The 22,139-nt window shown below is 42.0% G+C and overlaps 1 protein-coding gene and 1 long non-coding RNA gene across 2 annotated transcripts in view; one reads left to right on the top strand and one right to left on the bottom strand.

The window, feature by feature from the left end:
- The window catches only part of LOC112552066 (ninjurin-1-like), a 411,278-nt gene that overhangs the window by 209,060 nt on the left and 180,079 nt on the right, over window positions 1-22,139 (bottom strand). The window lies entirely within an intron of this gene.
- LOC112552072 lies at window positions 2,585-20,112 on the top strand. Its single transcript, XR_003096409.1, has 3 exons — window positions 2,585-2,767; window positions 7,320-7,404; window positions 19,988-20,112. It is a non-coding gene; the product is annotated as an uncharacterized LOC112552072 (long non-coding RNA).

Here is a 22,139-nt window from a genome sequence, read left to right as displayed (position 1 = left end):
CCTGTTTCGAGAGTGCAGAGCAACACGGTGCCTAGGTCACACCTAAACTTCATTAGGATCTGTGTTCCTCTGCCTCAGTCCTCGAAGGGGTTCAATCTGGCAGGTGGTCTCTGAGCACACCCACAAATACCCATTGCATCAGACTCTCTTTTAAAATAGTTGTGTGGGGGGAGATGGGGGAGGTCCATTACCTACTTTTCATACACACCCCCACACACATGCAGTTAACTTCACTCATCCAGGAAATGGGAAACCAGAACTAAACTGCCTCCTTATGTTGTAAAGCACTTCTCCCACTACGCCACTAAAGAAGGTATGGTTCTGTGGTGGGTGCACTTTCCACCTTAAGAAGACTAAAATAACTTAACAAAATAACCTTCTGGTACCTAAGTCTTTTATTGGATTTGGTCCAAAGTTTTTTGGATTACAAAATTGAATCTTCATTTAGAGATTCTGCTTCTATAAAGCATGCTAAAAATGCAAGTGGTTTATGAATGGCAACAATCCTGCTGATTGATTCATAGCTTTTATAGTCAAATCACAGCTCTTTTTCTGTCCATTTATTATTTGATTATAGGTAACAATAATTGGAATTATTTAATACATAAAAATATATGGAAGGGGAAGGCCTGGAAAGCAGCTTTGCAATAAGGAAGAATTGGGAAAAACCTATATTGCTGTGTTTTAAAACAGATCAGTGAATCAATCTTTTATTTGGATTTAAATTTCCTTCCAGCATGTGCCACTTGAATACTGGAACATGGCACACTGCACAAGGTCCAGAAAGTGAAGTGCCTGGGAATAAATGTGGAGCTGATGAATCATTATCCAAACCATATGAAACAGAAAAACAAACTTGCTGGTAGTAGAGGTGGCACAAATTACTAAAACGCTTTTTTTTCCCAGCAAGGCAAGAACTAAGGCCCAATTCTAACAAGAAGCCAGTGTTCCACATGCATTTGGGTTACCTTGTGTTTCAGATCCATGGACATGCACATACAGATATCTGTGTATATAACTGCACTGTGCAAGTCCTCAGTAGTCCTTTGACCTATCTCATTTTAAATTTTGGGTCTGTTAGCATTGGTCAGTACTTTTATGGGCTGAATCATACTGAAAGAATAAATATCAAAGTTCCCAGTAGAACAGAAATATGAAGCACTTCAAATGTCAAGGTGCTGGCATTTCATCACCTAGACAAGTTTCATTGTTATGTTACTTTATGCAATGTAACAGCTTGACATGTCAATATTAAGCTAGCTGCCTGCTGGCAAGTTATAGTGATATAACTAATGACTTCCTTTTAATGCTAGGAAAGCAGCACTCTGATCAGGAAGCAGCTTCTTCAGATGAAGTATTTGTTAGGATGACAGACTGGCAACTGTTTTCAAAGTTCTTAGACTTTGGAATGAGACCTGTTTTCTCCATCGAGTAGCAAACTGAATGGCTCCTGTCATCTTTGACAGGCAGCCAGGAGCAGATAAATTTTAATTTTCTAAAATTTTTAGGGGCCCTGCAGGCCAGATAGAATGGCCTGGTGGGCTGGATGCAGCCCCTGGGGCCTGGTATAAACTATACTTTTTTTTTTAATGTCATGTCTTAGGCCAAATCAGCTCCAAATTCTATCAAATGAGCAGAGCTCAACTGTTCAAGTCTGTGTAGCACTACCACCAGCAAGTATTCTACCTCTCAGGCTCAGTCTGGGGCTTCAGATACTTCCAAACCCATGGCAGGCATCCTATGTGCAAGCCCCAAGCCTGGAGGCCTTAGAGTTTGGATGCTATCTAGTCACTTGCCCCTAGCCCAAAGGCTGCAGGAGAAGCTAGTTGGAAAGCCTGAGAGCAATCCCCCATTACCATAAATTGTGCATCCAAGAAATTCACATCTGAAGGCATTTGTAGACTCTCGCAGGGGTCAGCCTGCCTGCTGTGCAAAGGACAGTCCTTCACCCTCTAACTACACCATTCAAGGTCAACAAGAATAGTATCTCCTCCGCCTGGCAAGGAAAACCACCTAAGCCAAACCAACCTCAAGGTATCTCCATTTGCTTTTTTTTTTTTCTTTAATTTTGTGTCTCAAGTCAAATCAGCTTAAATCAGTTCTGAATTCTATCAACTAAGCACAGCTCAATCGTTCAAGTATGTGGAACACTACCACCAGCAAGTATCCTACCTCCTAGGCTCTTTAGCCTGGGGCTTCAGATACTTTTAAATCCATGGCAGGCAGCCTACATACAAGCCTCAACCTTGGAGGCCTTGGAGTTCAGACACCCCCTTGTCTTGCTTGCCCCCAGCCAAAGGGCGAAAGGAGCAAACTAGAGGGAAAGTGGAAAGCCCAAGAGCAGTCCCCCATCACCATAAATTGCGTAGTCAAGATGCTTGCATTTGGAAGCATTTGTAGACTCTCGCAGGAGTCAACCTGCCTGCAGAACAAGGGATAGGCCTTTACCCTCTAACTACACCAAGTCATTCAAGGCCAACAAGACAGGTCTCTCTCCTGCCAAGTAAGATACCGAGTAAAACCACGTGGGCCAAAACCACCTCTTATGGTAGTATCTCCCCTGCCAGGTAACAAGATGTTCTGTATAATGAGAAAGAAATAATGATCATATTTCTTGATTAATTTGGTTCAGTTCTCATCATCTCTGTCTATGTACCCCACTCCACTCCAAGCACATACACATTCCTAAGAAGACCTACTAGGTACGAGAGCCTCCAGCACAGTGACCCAAGCCCTGGACCACAGCCATCACTACTTCTCACACCAGGTATGCCAGGTTGATTGGGATCCCATTCTTTGTCCTATGGGTAGCCTAACTTGTCCAGTCACACTGAGTGGTATCAAGGCCTTTGTTCTGGCCTCACTACACCAGAATGTATCTTATATAAATATCAAGTGACTTGAATTTCTGCTGTAGTTAGAACGTGCTGATCGAGCTGGGCCATCTACAGTTTACCAAGCTTATATGAACCCATAACATTCTACTACTTATATCTACTAATTTATCTGTGATATGCAACAAAGGCTAGAAAAAAAGGTTTTTTAAAGCTAGTGCACACATTTGTATTAGCATAAATTCTTATACCTTTGCCTAATATATGGTAAATTTAGGATATGCACAAACAAGCTCAAAGAGAAGCATATAAAACTGTTGAGGATTGGAAGCATCTGGTGTTTAAGCTTTTTTTAAAAAAAACTTCAATACTCTGCTACACAATTTGTTAAACATGTCTATAAAGCAAAGCTGTGTGAAACATAATTTATGTCCTTCATAAAACCTGATAGTTCAATTTTTTAAAAGTCTAATTTGCAACAAAAAGTTGGAACTTGAATATTTTAGTGAATTGTAAAATACCAAAATTTGAATTTGTATTAAATGATTCCAGCCGTGTTGTTTCAAAATATTGCATTTCGAGTAAGACTACTATATTTTAACTTTTTTCTATAATGAGTTTAATTTAACAACAGAAAACCAGAATTTGTACTTCAGACAATGTTGAAATAAACATTTTTTTCAAAAAAATAAAACTGACCTTTTCCTATAAAAAATTGTTTTGACAAAACAGAATTTTCTAACAATGTTTCATCCAAAAAATGCCAATCAGCTGTAACTTAAATAATTGGCCAATTTTAAATAGAGGTGATTATTAAAATTAAGCTTCTCATTAGCCTGTGCATTTCACCTTGTCTCCATAAACAATGAAGAACCAGAATTCAGGTGCTTTGCTACTTAGTCTTCCACAGCAGTTTAAAATGAAGTGCAGCAGAAAAAGATCAGTAAGAATCCAATACTGACCTTTATGTTAAGAAACCCTAATAACTAGCCAAAATCTTTTTAAAATAATCAATTTCTTTAAAAGCTTTAATGAGATTACCAAGTTTAATTACTCTACTGTACTGTATGTAATCCTCTCCAGCCAGCTAGACCGGGCGATATGCTGGATTCCAGATCCTCAAGGCACCAGTAGCCCTGTGATCTCCCTCAGGCAGATCTGCTGACTGAGGTGTCCCGTGGAGCAGTGTGTCCCTCATCCTCACCACCCAAGAATCTACTCCAAGCTCACTGAACAAATGGATTTCTTTATTATACACAACTATATACAGAAAAGAAATGATTAATCAAAAGAAGAAATATATATATATATTATCAATAGTTAATAAAACCAACAATTTAAATACTGTCTACAAATGCAACATCAAGTGAACAGTCCAGCACAGTGAGTGATCCCACTTACAGCAAACTCCATCCATAATTACATTCACCAGGTTATAACCTTTAAAACACAGTTTCTCTAGGATTTCTCTCTTTGGCAACACCGTTGTTGCTATGATCTGCCACTAGAAGGCATGGACGAGGCTCCTGTCATTCCTGAGGCTCTGAACTCCCTTTGTCAGACTGGCTGTCATGCTTGAAACGTCTGTCTGGGGATGCAGGCAAATGGCTTCCTCTTATCTCTTTTGAAAATAAATTGCTTGCAAATGCTACAGGGTTAAGTGTCTCCTCACACCCTCCTGAGGTTTGTGCTTTCTCAGCCATTCCTCTTTTGTGACCACCTCCCCTCCCGACACTCAGAGTCCAGTACAGGGGTTCCCATTCCCCGGCAGGTCCTTTGTTCCTGCAGCCCTGAGCCTTCCTGGGTCAGACGGGACTCCCTCCCACAGCGCTCTAACCCGGAAGCTTCTCCCAGCTCCCAAACAGCCTACCAGCTGTGGCTAACCCTTCCCTTTCCCACGTCCCCCAGGGCACTGGTGTCCTGAAGCTGAATTCGCCCAGTGGGGAATTCAGCTCCTAGCGGGGCAACACAGGCTTTCCCTTGTCCTGGGATTCAGCTCCCAGAGCAAGTTTCAGTTCCCATTCCAGCGGCAGGAGGGCTGCACCTCTGCCCCCACTCTCTCCATGCTGGAATTGGATCCTCCTTCCTCTCTTTTCCCACTCCACAGCTGTTTTATAGTGAAGCAACCACCAATCAGGGCCCTTCATTGGTAGCGGGGCTCTGGTCACTGTGCCAAGGGTCCAATAAAAAGCACGCACAGTACCCAGTATATTTTCATGCCTGCAAAAAGTCATGGCACCCGTTGCAAGCATTTTGCCACTGTTTCTGCAAAGGGTCCTCAAACACGGCATGCTCATCCAGCTTGTAGCTCAGTGAGCCATGCAGCTGTTACATGTATTAATTTATAGAGGGTAGATCCTTGATATGCAAACTAGGGCTGTGCGAAGCTTTAGTCCCTGATTCGATTCGGTGGAGATTCAGCTCAATTCGGTAGCTGAATCTCTGAATCCAAATTAAATCAGAGGAGCCTTGAATCTCTCTGAATGTAATCAGAACCCTCCAAATCGATTTGGAGAGATTCGGAAAGATTCGGCAATTTGAACATAAACACAGCTTTACGTGTATTTTCTACGTACCTCTAGGTAGCATGTGGCTCATGAATGCTGTGATACTGGGGCGCACAGAATGTCCCACAGAAGCGCAGGGGACTCCCCAGTGTGCTTGGCAGGGCAGCATACCTGGAAGTGGACCAGAAGCATTTCCGGTCCATGTCCAGGTCCGCTGGGGAGCGCACTGGGGGTGCCCCCCCATACCTCCCTGGCTCCGTGACTGGTGCCTCCTGGGTCTGTGGGGGGGGGGGGGCATGTGGGTGCCCCCCATGGCTGACTGCTGAGTTGGGGGGGTGCAGGGGGGGCCCCCCAGCATGCTCCCCAGAAGACCCGGAAGTGGACCGGAAGCACTTCTTGTCCACTTCCGAGCTTGCTGCCGAGCATGTGGAAGGCTCCCCACCACACTCCTGTGGGATGCTCCATGTGCCCCAGTATTGCAGCATTTTCACAAGCCATGATGGTACCATTAGGTATGTAAAAAAAAATTTTAAGCTATGTCTATGTCCGAATCGCCAATTCTCTGAATCAGCATTGAATCTTCAGATTTGGATTTGGCTGAATCGAATCAGGGACAGTGATCTAAATCAACAAATCGAATCACTGTCCCCGATTCAGGCTGAATCTGAATCCAAATCCGATAGGGCCCACTTCGCATACCCCTAATGCAAACCTTGTGTTTTCAGTGTAATGCTGAATCCCTTTTAAAACAAGATTTAAAAAGGGAATGAAAAAAATTCTATGGAAGTGATCTTCCATCTTTTTAAGACTTTGGGGGGCAGAATTTGAAAGGTATATAAGTGTCTAAAGATCTGGAGGAAACCCTTAGTATATGCATAAACGTGTCTGAAGATCCTGCCCTGTCTACCCAGGAAAATGTGAGAGAGAAGAGAAAAAGGAATTGCAACATGTATTTTCACCTAATTTTGCTGATATGCCCTTCTATGAGAATGCACAAATTTAAATCAAAGAAGGCTGTTGGAAGGGAACCAAAGGGAAATGAAACTATAGTTCAGGTAAGAAGTCATGATAGAGAATACCAAAAAAGTCTTTGATACAGGAATGAAAAAGCTATTTGTTTGGAACTGCTCGAACTGGCTCTATCTGGGCTAGAATGGTTTAATTCTTTCCTAGGCTAAACCTGAGATCTCAACCTATCACAGGATCCTATATCAGGCTATGCCAGACATGCCTGTACCTTGTGAGAATTAAAATTCAAGATACAACTTTCAATTAAAACATGTAATTTAAACATAGCTTTCTGGCAATTATCACAGAAAATGGCTCTTCCAAGCAATTAACTCCAAATGGGCCCAGCAGTGCTGGCCACTCTAAAACACAACCAAGCAAGTAGCAATGGCCTTAATGTCTTTTTTAAGAGAGAGCTCCCCATTTTTGTACTGATCAGGGAACAGGACTTGCAATATGGCTTCTTTATTCTAGGCACTATTGTACACACCCCAACACATATGATTCTGTAATATCTATTGGAATCAAAATGCAATACACAGGTTGCAGAAAAGATATCTGAAACTTCTCCCTCACTTCAGAATATATATTTTCAGTATTCTTTTGATATTTGAGACATGACCACATAACTAGGTCCCATGTAATAAAACCAACGCAGCAAAATGTAGACTTATTCTGGAAACAGCTTCTTAGGTGGATGAATTTCCACTACACCACAGATGTGTCAGGTCACAATAGTTATATGACATTTCCAGAAATTATCTTCTCTTCTTTTCCACTCCCTAATCTTTGCAGAAACAATGAATAATGGTGCAGAAATTATACATCCTATAATGGGACATTGCCAGCCTGAGGTCAGTTGCAGGGAGTTTGTTCATTTAGTACAGTAAGTTGCTGAAGTATTGCCTAATTGAGAATAATTAAGCTTAACTGTATAAATTCTATACAACTTTAATTGTTTGGTTTTCAGGACAGGGGCCTCTACATTTGGATAGTTCCCAGCACGCACACTGTATAGTCAGAATCTAAGAATCAAACACAACACAACAGAAAAGGTATCATGTTCAGCTTTTACAACTTGTTTGACTCCAAAGTTTAATAATTTATCACTAATAATGTTACTTCCACAGCTAGGCCATAAGTTAATTGAAAGAAATTTTTTGAAAAAATACTGAATATTTGTAGAATTCTAGAGTTTTGCATTTCTGAATATTTGTACTAATCTATCATATTCTTCCTTAAATATCTTGGGCTGAACACACCATTAGTTGTCTTGTTATACTTAGTCTATGCCGAGCAGTCTTCCTTTTCAAAGTGCTTCAAAAATACTCATTTCCTTAGGGACATCAGCCTTATTCTACTGAAGGGTTAACAGAGAAAGGAAGAGTAAGTTCTGAAATTTCAAATATGACCCCTTAAATATGGGTAACTTTGTTGCTTGATTCGCTCTTTGACCTGGCTTTCAGAGGTACTGAGCTTCAGTGCTGAAATTAATGCGAGCAACAACTTCCAGACTGTTCAGGAAATAGAGTCCTGTGTGCCAGGCTAGCCCCCTCAAATTTATTGTGTATTTGAAAATGTAACTCCAAGTGACATGATGAGACCACAAAGGAAGTCAGTATGAAGAAGCTTAGTTCTACAAGGGATGGGCAATTATTTCGGGCAGAGGGCCGCTTACTGAGTTTTGGCAAGCCATTGAGGGCTGCATGGCAGGCAGCCAGGGGCATGTAAATATTATTAAAAAAAAAAATGTAGGGGTCCTGCAGACTGGATAGAATGGCCTAGTGGACTGCATCCAGCCTAATCTTATTCACAAACTCTACCATTACCTATACTTCCATCCGGGTTATGCTTTGTCACTTTATAACCTAAACACAATAATTCAGAATCAATCTTACAAAACACTAAATCCTGCTGCAAGACATTAAGGTACAGCTGTCCAGCTAAAATCCACTTATAGCAGGATGTTCCTTTTTTCAAGGAGAGATGGGGTTTATGGAAAGCAAATCAAACCATGCTGATCTTACAAAAATATAAATGCACAGACAACATTTGCGGACGGAGGAAGATGCATATTACATGCTCTAAGTGAAGACTGTAAAAAAAGAGTAGATGCATGATGTCTATGCAATTCTTTTTTTCTCAGTTTGAAGAATAGGAAGTCATATATTCTAGAGAAATTGTTGAAAAAGCGCTGTTGTAATAGTTAAAGAAATAATTACCACAAGCAGAAATATATTATTAAATTCACTGCACTAGAGTCTTGTCTGAAGTTATTTTAGTTTTAGGCCAAGGACAATTTGGGGGATTATAAAAAGTGATTTCAGAAAGAAGTTGGAATCCCGCTTATCACCTATCCACACATTACAATCTCGACACACAAAATGGCAGTCTCCCCTCCCCACCAATCGCTCAGCAAAGCTTTGGTAGTCATATGCTGAGGTCTCATTATTTTAAAGTTATCATTACTTTTAAAACTTGTGCCACCAAATCTAGACTGCAGAAGCTAGACATCAGCTGTCAATGCACACTGCATTGGGCTCAGAAGAGTGAAAGAGAAAGTTAATATATTAAGACAAATCACTCCCTTGATCCTGGATCAGTGCGCTAAAGAGAAACTGAAGAACTGCCACCAAATGACAGCAGATAATCCAATCTGAACCTCACCCAGAACAATGCTTTGACATGAGATAATGATAGGGGAACTAGTATCATGTCGGATAGTGTGGATCCACTTCATTCTCTCTTTGATCCCAACCGGCCTGCACATTTATGCAAGGAATCCACAACCCTTCCCACAGCACTGGGGCTGTTAAGTGGTGAGGAGTGAAGGATGCTGAGTGATTCCAGTAAGTCCCATCCCCAGTAGGGCACTGGATCCAGTGCCATAGGGAACTTTGCAGCCACACTGTGAAGAGCTAGATTTTCCCACCATGCTCACCAATTCACAAGATTCCAAATGGGCCTTTTGGCTGCTCATGGCCATGGCTCTGTGGTGTGGCACCCTCCAGGTTTGCACAAAACAATGCTACCCAGTCCAAGAGAATCTTTGCAGACTATTTTTTGCATGACAAAACTAAACAAGACAAAGGAAAATGAAAGAACTGCTAGTCCTCCTTTCCTCCCAAAACAAAACCCAGGTTGTACTAAGTTCCCCCCTACATTGCATCCTTATCAGTTCCAGAGCTGCTGGTGGCCTTTGTACACCAAACCAAGGTAGATTTACCTTCACAAAACTATCTTCTCCTTCATCTGGCAACAACTAAGGTTAGTGTCTTGAAATAATATCTTCAGTGCTGCTAAATACTCTTGCTGATGGAAGTCTCCCTGGAGAGCAGCCAGCCCATTTAATTGCAAATTGAGCAAGTACTGGCAAAATTATTACTTTATTTTGTCAAAAGTGCAGACAGGGGTCAGCTCACAGAATTTCTTTAGGTTCTAAAAGATTGGCCTTCAGCATGATTTCAGTATCTTTCAGATGACTGTCCCTAAGAGCGCTGAGAGAAGTGACATCTATTACATTAGCAGCCCACCTGAAGTGCTCTACAGCTGTGCCCTGACAGAAGTGCATAGCTGCAGAGTCCTTTAAAAGTGCCTGATCATGTGATAAATTAATCCTCATCTAACAAGAGTTCAGATGAAGGCACTGCAAAGTGGAGTTACTTAGGAAACTTCTGTTTCCTAGGATCAGTTTGTCAGTGTGATCACACTGCACCTGATGCTGTCTGCATGAAGGGAGGGTGAGGGTGCTGTGGGCTCTGGTTTGGGCATTGGCCAAACTTGGAAAGTAGCGGGGGGGGTGTGGCCCCCCCCCCCCCCCTCCCTAGTCATGGCCTCCTTCTGCCCCCCCTCCTTCAGTCCAGGTGAAGCAAACCCAGAGCCCACAGCTCCCCCTCCTTCTCCTCCCTCCCTCCCTTCAGATTGCACCTTCCCAACCTCTGCCCCATATGACAGGTGAACATCTGTTCAGTTGGGGGGCTCATTTTATCTCAAGGCACTTTACTCAAAGTACCATGAGTTAGAGCAGGGACCTGAGTGTCTGTCAGTGCCCTAACTGTCCCATATTGCTGTACTGGGAAGTAGTGTTGGGTCTTAATCATTAAGTACAACCATCAGTGTTTCATTCCACATGCACCATGTAGCAGAGGGAATACACACAAATAAACGTACAAACAACTTTAGGCATTGCATCAGAGGATGGGCGAGGGTCCTAAATCAGGCCCACCAGTTCTGACAAACAGACCACCTTTCCTTTTGCTTCTACTTCTATTAAACCTACTTTAAAATTTCTAATACGACAGTTTTCCACTAGAGAAAGCTAGGAGAGTGTTGGTGAATATACTGATGCCACCAGAAGTTTCTATAAAACCAGGCTTCAAAGCAACTATGGCTATTTGCATCTCCAAAGACCTGCCTGATGGACTGCTTGGATCACATGTTACCTGGGAATCCAGGTTCCCAGGGGATCTGAGCAGCCCAGGGAAGAGCTGCAATGTTCTGTTTTGGTTCTCCCAAAAATGGAATATGAGGATTTTCATTTTGAAAAACACTGAATTTGAGTTTTTATCCTTTTTTAAGTTTTTTCCATTAAAATTTCACATTTTCTACATGAGGGAAATTGGTTTTCATGAAAGTTTTCACCTTTTGGTCCATGTCAAGACCTACCAATTAAAGGCTTAGCACCAAGTGCACTGAGAAAATATTTCTGCTCTTCAGCATGACTGCAGTTTTAGACCATATTTCTGACATGGAAGGTAGGGATATTTGAACAAACTCATTCCACAGACCTGTAGGGTGACCACTAGATCCAATGTGTTTTAAAAGACTGAATGTAAACCAGAGCTCTAATGAGAAATGCTTTCACTTAGTTAGATTTTCATTTATCTTTTCTTTAATTGCTAATTCATCTTGGAAATATTTCTACCAGAAAATCTGAGAAACCGTCAGCAAGTAGAGACTGTAAGGCTTTAGTCTCTAGACTATAAGGACCATCAAATTGTGCATGTATCTGTCTTGTGTAACCACATGTTCCTGACACTTTTATCCACATCCTCCCTGTTCAATTCCCTCCAGTTCTTAAGCACTCATGTGACATCTGGTTGTGAAGACTGATAGCATTTTTGGGCAAGGTTTGTTTCTCGCATATATTTGTACTGACTAAAAAAATAAGACCTAAAACTTCACTGATCCATATAAGTCTGATAGTTATTAAACAAAGTAATAATGAACAAGATATCACTGTGAAAATGATTTAGAGCCAGAGTCATCATCAGTTCATATACTATCAACTCTAAAATTGGCCTGCACCAGAAGCTGAACTTCACAATGGACAGATGTGTAATTATACTTATTTGAAGGGTGGGGGCATATTACCTGGGAACACATTTCATAGATTTCATAGACATTAGGGCTGGAAGGGACCTCGGAAGATCATCGAGTCCAGCCCCCTGCCCAAAGGGCAGGAAGTCAGCTGGGGTCATAGGATCCCAGCAAGATAAGCATCAGTTTGCTCTTGAAGGTGTTCAATGAAGGCGCTTGAACCACCTCTGGTGGCAGGCTGTTCCAGACCTTGGGGGCTCGGACAGTAAAGAAATTCTTCCTTATGTCCAGCCTGAAACGGTCTTGTAGAAGTTTATGATCATTCGACCTAGTCGTCATCCCTTGGGGCGCTCTGGTGAACAAACATTCCCCCAGATACTGGTGGTCACCCCTGATAAACTTATAGGTGGCCATCAGATCACCTGGTCGTAGAAGGAAATGAGATTGGTCAAGCAAGACCTACCTGCAACAAACCCGTGCTGGCTATCCCTTAAGATGTTGGCGTCGGCCAGTCCATTAAGGATAACCTCTTTAATAAACTTTTCTAAGATCTTCCCCGGGATAGAAGTCAGGCTGATAGGCCTATAGTTAGCTGGATCCACTTTCCTCCCTTTCTTGAAGATAGGCACCACATTGGCCTTCTTCCAGTCTTCGGGCACTACACCAGAGCGCCAAGAGTTTTCAAAGATCCGTGCTAGAGGCTGGGCTATGATGCTCACCAGCTCCTTGAGTACCCTGGGGTGAAGATTGTCAGGGCCAGCTGACTTGAAGGTATCCAGCTTCTCAAGATGTTCCTTCAGAAAATCAGCATTAATGGAGGGCAGGGGATCACCCTCACCCGGACTTCCCGGCCCTGTAGCGGGCATGGGCGTCCCATGGGACTGATGAAAGACTGATGCAAAGTACCTATTTAATAGGTTGGCTTTTTCCTGGCGTCAGTTGTCAGTTGCCCCATCTGGTTCAGCAGAGGTCCAACGTTGCCCCTGCTTTTCCTCTGGCTCCCCACATATCTGAAAAAGGACTTTTTATTGTCCTTGATGCTCAAAGCTAGTTGGAGTTCAGTTGCAGCCTTGGCTTTCCTGATCTGCTCCCTACAGGACCGGACCAGTGCAGAATAATCCTCCTCGGAGGTGACTCCCATCCTCCATCCTTTGTAGGCCTTTCTTTTTAGCCTCAGGAGGTCTGCTAGGTCCCTGGAGAGCCAGGGGGGCTTCTGTGCCCTCTTGCTGCCTTTCCTCCGAGATGGAATAGACTTAGTTTGTGCATTGAGGATCGCTCCCTTGAGGAGCAACCACTCTTCTTGAACTCCCCTCTCCCCGTGGTCATGGTCCCTTAGGGCCTCACTGACAAGCCTGACATACCAAATGATTCAGTGTAACTGCTTTGTCTGTCTGCTCCTAACCTGCAGTAAGCAATGCTAAACTACAGTAGCTTGCTCCTGAATGGAACAGAGGGTAAATTATTGTAGTTTCCTGTGGGATAGGAGCTGACAGATGAAACAATTACACTTGATTCAGCTGCACTGTAGTAAGTCCCTCTCTTCCCAACTAGTTTGCTTCTTCAGAAGCATAAGATAACTATCCAGATTGCCTTCATTTGTGCACAAGAGTGATATGGGACCTGAATGAGGGCAATCAGATTGGGATAAGAGACAAAACATTTTTTCAGGACATATATTCATCCAAGCAGTGTACTGACAGGATCTGACCAAAAGCATCTGTTTGGCTGCTGCTAATTCCAGACAACCCTGCTATCAGTTTGTGCAATCTAACTGCCTCTCAAGACAGATAATAGCTCCCTGTGTCTTTGAGGCAAGTATTTATGTAGTCCCAGCAGGAAAATAGAGTGCACCACGTGAGCCAATTTATTTCGCCACGTATTGATATCTATCAGTGAATTACTTTGATGGAAAGCACAAGGAACCTTATGCAGCTTTGATAATTCTTTAATCTAGGTGAAGGAGCTATTTAAGTGGTTGGGCTGTAGCATCTGAACCAATGGAAGCCATTAATCTATTTTGTTTGGGTCCCTTGTCCTCAGCAGCACAGGCTCTCTGTTGCACAGAGAACCATGGCCACCAGAAAGACAATGGATGAGATTGTTGTAAAAGATTATAGAGTACGTTTTCTTTTTCTGTTTTTAGCAGACCTCGACAGCTATGACAAAATAAATATATTACAAAACTATGCCTGGCTGGCATAGTAAAACACAGAGTATTTTATGCAAAAGAGTCTGCTTCAAATCCAAATCTTAGACATGTTAAAAGAGACAATCCTTGGGGTATGTCCTCAAAAATACTTTTAAAGAACATAGTATACTTAAATGACTAACGGAATGGGATGCTGGAAATTACTGTTATTCTACACAAATGTAACTAAAAATGTTTTTTAGCATCAGAATTGTTTGATTTGGGAAAAGACAGTCTGGCTATTAAATACAATGTCTAAATCTTCTGAAATGGCCGAGTATTGAAGCCCAAGAGCATTTTAATCTCCAAACAAAAGAACTAAAATGATCGGAAAAAATCCTTTCATTCCATAACCATATTTTCCAGTGGTTTCTAACCAACACTTTGGTATCTGTTCTACCAATGGGATGCAACATACATTTAGACAGTCTGGCATTCTTTAATCATGTTTCTTCTAATGTATAGTTTAGCCTTTTTTATTTTGAGTCTTTAGCATGAAGTTGCACATTCAGGTACATGATTTTGAAGACAAGTGCAAGGCTAGGGACAGAAGTTACACATAAACTGGTTTTTAAATCTGTAACAGAAGAGAACTTCAGTGCACATAAACCAGTTTAAAAGGTTGTGTATATACGAAATGGGGGCCCTAAATTGAAGCGGTGGGTTTTAAAAAACACCACTTCAATTTAGGGCTGATTAAACCCCCAAGTCGGGGGCACAGTGTAGGGGCAGCCAACACTTGACTTGCGCCCCAAATTATTTAAAGCACATTACGCCACTGAATTTCCTACAGCAGCTAGAATTAATGCGCATTATGCTGCTGAGGCATGCAAACACCAACACCACTAAAGTGGTGCAAAAGCATTTAGCCTGCTTTAAAGTTTCATGCACACATGACTCATTTTGTCTACACACAGCCAAAATGACTAAAACTGGTTTAAGATAAACCTGGTTGAATGCAGCAAACCAGACTTGACTGATTTGGGTCAAACTGGTTTATGGAACTTCTGGCTCAGACCCCTTCCTGGTTTAAGTTAACTCAGAGTCCCCCTGCATCTCAGCATGCTTTTCAGCCCCAGGCTGTGCCGGGCTGCCTGCTCCAGAGAGTGGGCCTTGTCTTGCCCCTCTCCTTCCTAACTGGAGCTCCAGGTGGCTGAGAAGTAGGTGGACTCTCCAGGCACAGCAGCATCTGCCTGGCTTCTCCCTGTCCCACCCTCCCCTCGCTTACTGCTCAAGCAGGGATTTGCCCTTTCCAAGAGCAGGGACCCCAGCAGCACATACCCTAGCCAGCATCTGGCCATGCCACCCCCATGCTAGGTTATGCTGAGGGGTGTCTATGTGCGAGTCCCCAATTTCACTGGAACAAAGGCGGACAGAACGGTGTTCACTTAGGGCTTTTTGGAACTAATCAACAGGACAGCTGGTAATGTCTCTCTGCTTTTCCTTACAAATGCCTTGGAAAAAGCTGTTTAAGAAGAGCTTGAACTAATGAGAGAGGTTTTTGTTTTCTTGATTGGCTAATAAGCTTTGTGTTCTGATAAGCTCCTTGCTGGCTTGCTTGCTTCAAAGGCTGCAATCTGTCAGTGTTCAAGAGGGGACTCAAAGAGGTGTGATAAATGACCTGGTTTGCAATGCATGGGACCTGTGAGTGCCCATCAGTTTACTGCAGACATTATGAAGAAGCAGAGAGAGGGAGATTGAACGGCTCAGTATCATTAACAGATGCATGCAATCCACACAAGCAGTCCTCCTTCCCCAAAGTCCCCTTTTGACTCAGAGTGCTAGCCAGGGGTGGGGTCTGGCAACATTCCCTGCCCCTTGAGCAGCAAGTAGGGAAAAGCCTGGTGATGGCTGCTTCCCCCTCCCCCTTCAGGCACACCCTGCCTGGGGACTGTGTGTAGGCTAGGGTGGGGGTTTAAACCCCTCCCTAATGACAGAATCCTGCCAGGGCCTGGCCATGTCTCTATTCTCTAAGCTCAGCACTGTGGAAAGGAAGGGAAGGGAGAGCTTGCTCTAGTGCCCCCTGGCTTCTAGCCTGAGCCACTGCAGACATGTGTCTGTATTTCCTGATTCAAAAGTGAATGTCTGTTCACTTGTAAATCAATTTAATCTCAACCTGCAAAGACTGAATCAATTCAGGCTCAGCCGTTTTGATTGTCTGTGCATAGCCCAAATGCACATATCAAAGCTCTGTAATCATTCAAACAAAGACAAACTTTGGGCTCCACTCATGGGAACTTTATTTTTTTCTGTAACAGCAGACATTTTATTCTTTGATAGGAGTGAAAAGACTCTGGTATGGGGAGGTGGGGAGTAAGGGAGGAACCACTTATAAATTTCATGAATACTGTTGACTAGAGACCCAAAACATCACAGGTCTTCCATTTAAGAGACAACAAGGTTCCCTGGCCCAGCCCTGTCTTTGACAAAGATAGCAGACTTGTGCCCACTGAGATCCTTGGCCCATCTGCTTCCGGCTTCAAGGTGAAATGCTATTTATTTATTTTACAAAGTCAGAGTCTTCACATCCTCTGAACACACTTGCAGTTAGCACAGCCATAAATTGGTGCCTTTTCACAGCATTAGTAAATTGACTTTCATAGCAGAGCTGGTCAGAAAAACCAAAACTTTCCCCCACTTTTCAATTTTGTCAGGGTGTCTCAGATCCAGGAAAAAAAACAACTGTTAAAATGAGAGAGAGAGAGAGAAAGAGAGAGACATCCTAGAACAGCTAATATTTTTTCTTCATATGCTCTACCAAATTACCTCAAATAGAGCAGGTAGGGAATTTTCAACATATGTTTGGTTTAGAAAATGTTGATTTCTCCAAACTAAAATTTTACACAGAAATGTATCAGCTGTAACAAAACCATTACCTGTGAGGTTTCCTGATTCTAGGATTCAGTTATCATTCTATATTTGGTCAAGAAATATGGAGTAGGGAGACTTCAGCTTGCCTCTTCCATTTCTTAATTGAGTGCCTTACAGTCATATTTTCTCTTAATCTCTCTAGCTGGAGCCGTTCCACTTGATATAAATAACTAAGCATTCATTACGTTAACCACCAGACTATTGGTTATTTCTCAAATCTCTCTCTTGGCTTTTGCAAAAATATTTAAAATGGTCTGTTTTTCCCTGCAACAAAAAGAATACAAATGACAAAATCTTGACACTAGGGCATTAAAACTTCTATAGTGAAATTATACAACCAGAAAAACATGTTATTTTCCTTATGAATTACTCTTCAAATTTTTGTTCACAAAGAGTTGACAGAAAAAGGAACTTGCTTGTTCTAAATGCCCACTGAGATGTCCAGGGTAGTTCTATTTAAATTATATAAAAGAATTTTGAAGCTTTGTAACTTAAAATGGAAGACTACCTTTTTAACTGCTAGGAAGAAAAACAGTCTCCAGCATTTCCCCACCCTTCACTTTCTCATTTTACAATCAGTAACATGACTGCCAGGCAGTACTAGAAAATGGTTTTGCAAGTAGCTATTGCTGAAGTCTGAGCTCCATGGACTCTAGAGCTCCTGAAACTGGCTAAGTCCTTGAAGAAAAAGAGAGGGAATTGTCTGTGTTCTTACTCTAGCAGATTCTCATGAGTAGTCCCTTTACTTGTCAGACTTCAGTGGAACATGGATGATTAATTCTGAGTAAGGGCATCAGAATCTGCCCCTCTGAGAAACTGTGGTTCATCTGCTCCATAATCAATATATAAATTTTTACAGTTGCTGCTATTAAACTTCAAAAAGTGAACCAAGGAGTCATGAATACCACCCTAGGGTATTTTAATCCATAAAAAGATATATGATGCACAAGAAACCTTGTAACTCTTCAAACAGCTTGATAAATAAAGCTCTTCACAGTATGGTGGGAAATTGCTGTATATGTAGATTTCTGGCTATCAAATACTGAGTATCATCAATTTTTTGAGACTTGCCCAGATCTCAACAAGAAATGCCTAAATAGATTAATTTTATTCATAGACAGGATGTATACAGATGCATTATATATTTTCTACAGAGCTAGGTGATTCCCTCCCACCATTTCACAATGAGCAACCCTTTCATAACTAGAAAGATTTTCAGTTTCAAGTTTTTGGTTGCATCTTGTAGATTCATTCTCTCACATATTCAGTGGTCATTTTAACAATTATTTCAGGGAAAGTATCTTTTTGTTTCTCAAAAAAAATTAAAATCTAGGGAAGCAAAATAAAAATGATATGGCTGATATCTGAAAAAAAACTTTAAAAGCTTGTCTTTGAAAAAATTGTTTATGTCCTATATGAAATTTTGTACAGCTTCAGATGTTTAATGACAATGCAAAGTTTGTAGCTGAATATTTGAGCTATTTGGTATTTTTTGTATTTCTGGACACTGTCTTATCTGTCCAAAGAAACTAACTTCCAATTTCATTTTATCAATTGCTCTTTTACAACACGTGCTGAATAATTTCTATGAAAATACAACTTAGCCACAGAAAGCAGCAAACAAAATGCATCTTGTAAAATTTACATTTGAATTGTTCTTTTATTCACCCCTCTCCCCCCAGAACTGATCACAGATCAAAAGTATTTTTAACGGCACTCTTACCAATAAGAATATGGCAGAGTAACCTACACAAAGAGATGGGGAAAGAGAGTCACATTAATTGATGAAGCACCACAAAAACAAAACAAAATAAAACACGCCCCCCCACACACACACAGGCACTTTATCACAGGGCCTGTTCCAGATGAACTGAACATTTTTGTTGTCTGCAGTAACAACTATACATTTATGCCCCATAATCTATCCACGCAATTAACTTTAAAGCACTCAACATCAAACCCTGCTTCAGTCTAACCTGAAATAAGCGAGGCAAAAAGTACAGCTCAAGGGGAAGTAGGAAGAAAGACTCTTTTAAATTTACTTTATCAGCATGAGAGCTAGTGCTTTTTTCGGTAAGCATTTAGTGATCAAAGTAGTGTAGGTCCACTCTGAACCATTTCTCTTCTGCTGACCATTTGGTTCCTGTGTTTTGAAGTCTAACTCATCACCAAAGGCAAGAGAAAAAGAAAGTCTTTAACTGTAAATGACACTTCACTTTACAGATAATCATTAAAGCCTTTATAATACATGCAGACTTACCATTTTTCCCTAAAGAAGTCAGAAGCAGACCTAAATGTGGTGAACCCTAGATTTACAAAGACATTCTGGTTTCCTAAGGACCACTAGAATACATGGTATGACTGTACAGTTGGGCCTCAATTTACATGGTCGTTACATTCTTGAAAAAACACCGTGAAAATAGAAATTGCGTAAGAAGATACCAAGGATCTATGGGAAATAAGGGTTTAGGTTCTACATGCAGCAAATAATTTAGTCAATGAATGCCCATGCATACGTGCAGCATGCAGGCAGTGAGCAGCAGAAGCTGACAACTTGGAGAGCTGCATGGAGTTGGTAAATCTGGTGTGATAGAAGGGGAAGGGGGGAGGGAAGGGGTATGGGGCGGCAGATCAATGCCCCCCATAGTGAGGAAGTGGGGCAGAGTGGGCATGGAATGGTGCTGCAGCTCATACAGGGATTGGGGAGGCTGCTGTGCTCAGGCAGGAAGGGCACGGGGTGGGGGGGGGGCGGGAAGGCGCCCCCGGATCTGTGTGGGGTGGGGCAGGCAGACTTCAGCTGCAAGCTGCAGCTGGGGCTATGCTCAGCTTTTCTTGATGGAGGCTGGGCTTGGGTTGGGTGGTGGCAACATTGGGCGGGGGCTATGGGGGGGGGGCAGCCACTCTGAATTTTTCTGTAGCCCCCAATAGCCCCCTTCCAGCACCACCACCTCCTGCCTGAAACCCACCTTGGCTCTGCACCCACTAAGAGCCCTGTGTAGTCCCGGCTCTAGCCTGCAGCTGCAGCCTGCCCCACCCCACATACATCTGGGGGGCACATACCCCCTGTGACCACCTGAGGATGCATGCAGTGGCAGGAGCCATGCCCCCCTAGCACCCTCCAGATGAGCTGTGGGGCACAGAGGATTTAATAGCTCTGAAAGTCCCTTCCCCTGGCACTGGCCTACTGGGAACATGGAGGTTTGGCACATTTAAGCAGAGGCACATTAAGAAGTACATTAAGTCTCAAATTAATTTTACAGCCTTCAAGTACTGAAGATGGCTATTGGAAAAAGAAGGTGGACTAGTACATCATCATAGTTTATTAGCAGAAAATACATCATCATAATTTATCAGTAGAAAGTTGCTGCAGAGATCTATGTTCTCACACCAGAGGTTTGCCCACAAAGCGACTTCTAGTGAAGGAAGAGGGTAAGACTTTAAGATATTAACTTCATTCTTATTGAACAACTGATTGCACCCAGGGTGTTGATTAGGGCTGAAGGCAAATTTTTATGGGTATCTTAGGCTTATTATTAGGCACATTTTCCTCTGCATATGTTGGAAATATGCTTACACTGTTCCTTGTGTCTGAAGCATGAATAATTGATCCTGTTTTACTGTTGTCAGCTGCATGGTATATTATGGATGTTTATGCATTGTACATATTTTTAGTGCCTTACCTACACCCTGATTCTGCAACTTTCAGACACATAAGTCCTTACTTATGTGAAAAATTCTGTGCTAACATGGGCATAGGTCACAAGACTCAATTCTTATTTTTAGTGGATTAATTATCATTCTTTCCCATTACATTCAAAGGAAATGCAATTTTCTATTTGCAAATAGAATGGTAGTCTAGGGTTATCTACCAAGCATCCAATATTTATTAACAAGGGGATAAGAGACTGTATTGGTGGGCTCTGGCCCTGGAAAATCTCAACTTCATTGCCTAATGTAATTCATTTGCAGGGAAGGGTCTTTTCATGCTGTCTATGCGTAAAATGAAAAATGTGTTCCCTGTGCCACTGTCATTTATACTGGGAAGTCTGTTATCTTACATTAACCAAGTTTGACACCTCTCTGGATAAACACCTGTATTCTATTTAGAGCATTCTACTCCATTTTCACAAAGCATTAGTGGAGTCATGGATCTCTGAGCACTCATTTCAAGGGCCTTATTATTGCAGATTGTTTATTAAAAAAGGAAGCTGCTTTTGTGTAGAAGTTGTGTATTGTAGATGGCTTCCAAACACAATTAATGTTTTAGACACATTTTAAATTTAAATGTTTACAGGCACATTTCATTAGGGCCTGCATTAGTGAGTACCAAATCCAGAAAAAAATTCCAAATATATATTTAAAGTAAGGATTTTAATAGCTATGCAGGGTTGTGTAATCACTAACAAAGAATAAAATGAAAGGAAGCTATGGACTAGATGTGGCCCTAAAGAAGACTTCCAATCTGACCTGAACACTAGAAGGAAGTCAAGATCGAGGACATTCCACCCTCAGTCTTTTTGGAGGGTGGGAGTTAACACATAGGGATGGTCTTGAATTCTTAAATTCAAATCCCGAAGTTGTTCTATGCAACATCATTTTTACACTATTCGATGTAGATGGACATCTGAATAACTTACTGTTGGGGAAGAGAGAGCAGGCTTTACTGCATGTCAGCTGCTTCACTGTAATTGAGAATTATCTGTGATAACTTACCCCTCTTTCATTAAGGGCTCACCTACTGCCACCTAGCTTTCACTAATCACAGGATAAATGTGCATACATGGATAATTATCACAAATTCGTAGTAAGATGGGGATCCCTTTGATCCCACACTAAATTGTTTAATATATCCATACCCTAAGACTGTATCAAAATATGACAGAAAAGCTAAACACACCTCAGGAAAAAGATGGTGACACTGGTTTTAAATTCCTTTTATCACTGGCATGTGCAGAAGTGGACAATGCCCACCAGTTCCACAGAACTGTGTTTAAAGTCCTGTATGGACACACTGTAAGTCATACTGACAGGAAGAAATGCATAATGAACTGAGTGGCCCAGAGTAGTGCAGCTCAGCCCTGAGGCTAGAAGAATCTATCTAGAGGATGCCATGAGCACAAAAGTGGCTCTACGGGGGAACCTCCACAGTGCAGAAAGCTGCGTTTGCAGACATGACTTCTGGGTTTTCCAAAAGGGCCAGTAATCATGCCACAGCACATTATTCCAATGCTAGAGTAGGGCTTGCTTTTCAGTTACCATAGTTATTGACAAACCCTTTTGATTTTTCTCTCTCACTCAGCCCACATCTTTATCTCTTTTGTCCTAGTCCCCATATATGAGCATATGGATTGTTACAGTCACATCTCAGGGCCTCCTAGATTTATCAAAACTTGTTAGTTTATGTGAAATATA

The sequence above is a fragment of the Alligator sinensis genome, unplaced genomic scaffold, assembly GCF_000455745.1.
Source record: "Alligator sinensis unplaced genomic scaffold, ASM45574v1 scaffold170_1, whole genome shotgun sequence".
NCBI lineage: Eukaryota > Metazoa > Chordata > Crocodylia > Alligatoridae > Alligator > Alligator sinensis.
Note: the sequence above shows the minus strand (reverse complement) of the source record. Positions and strands in the feature narration are given on the sequence as shown.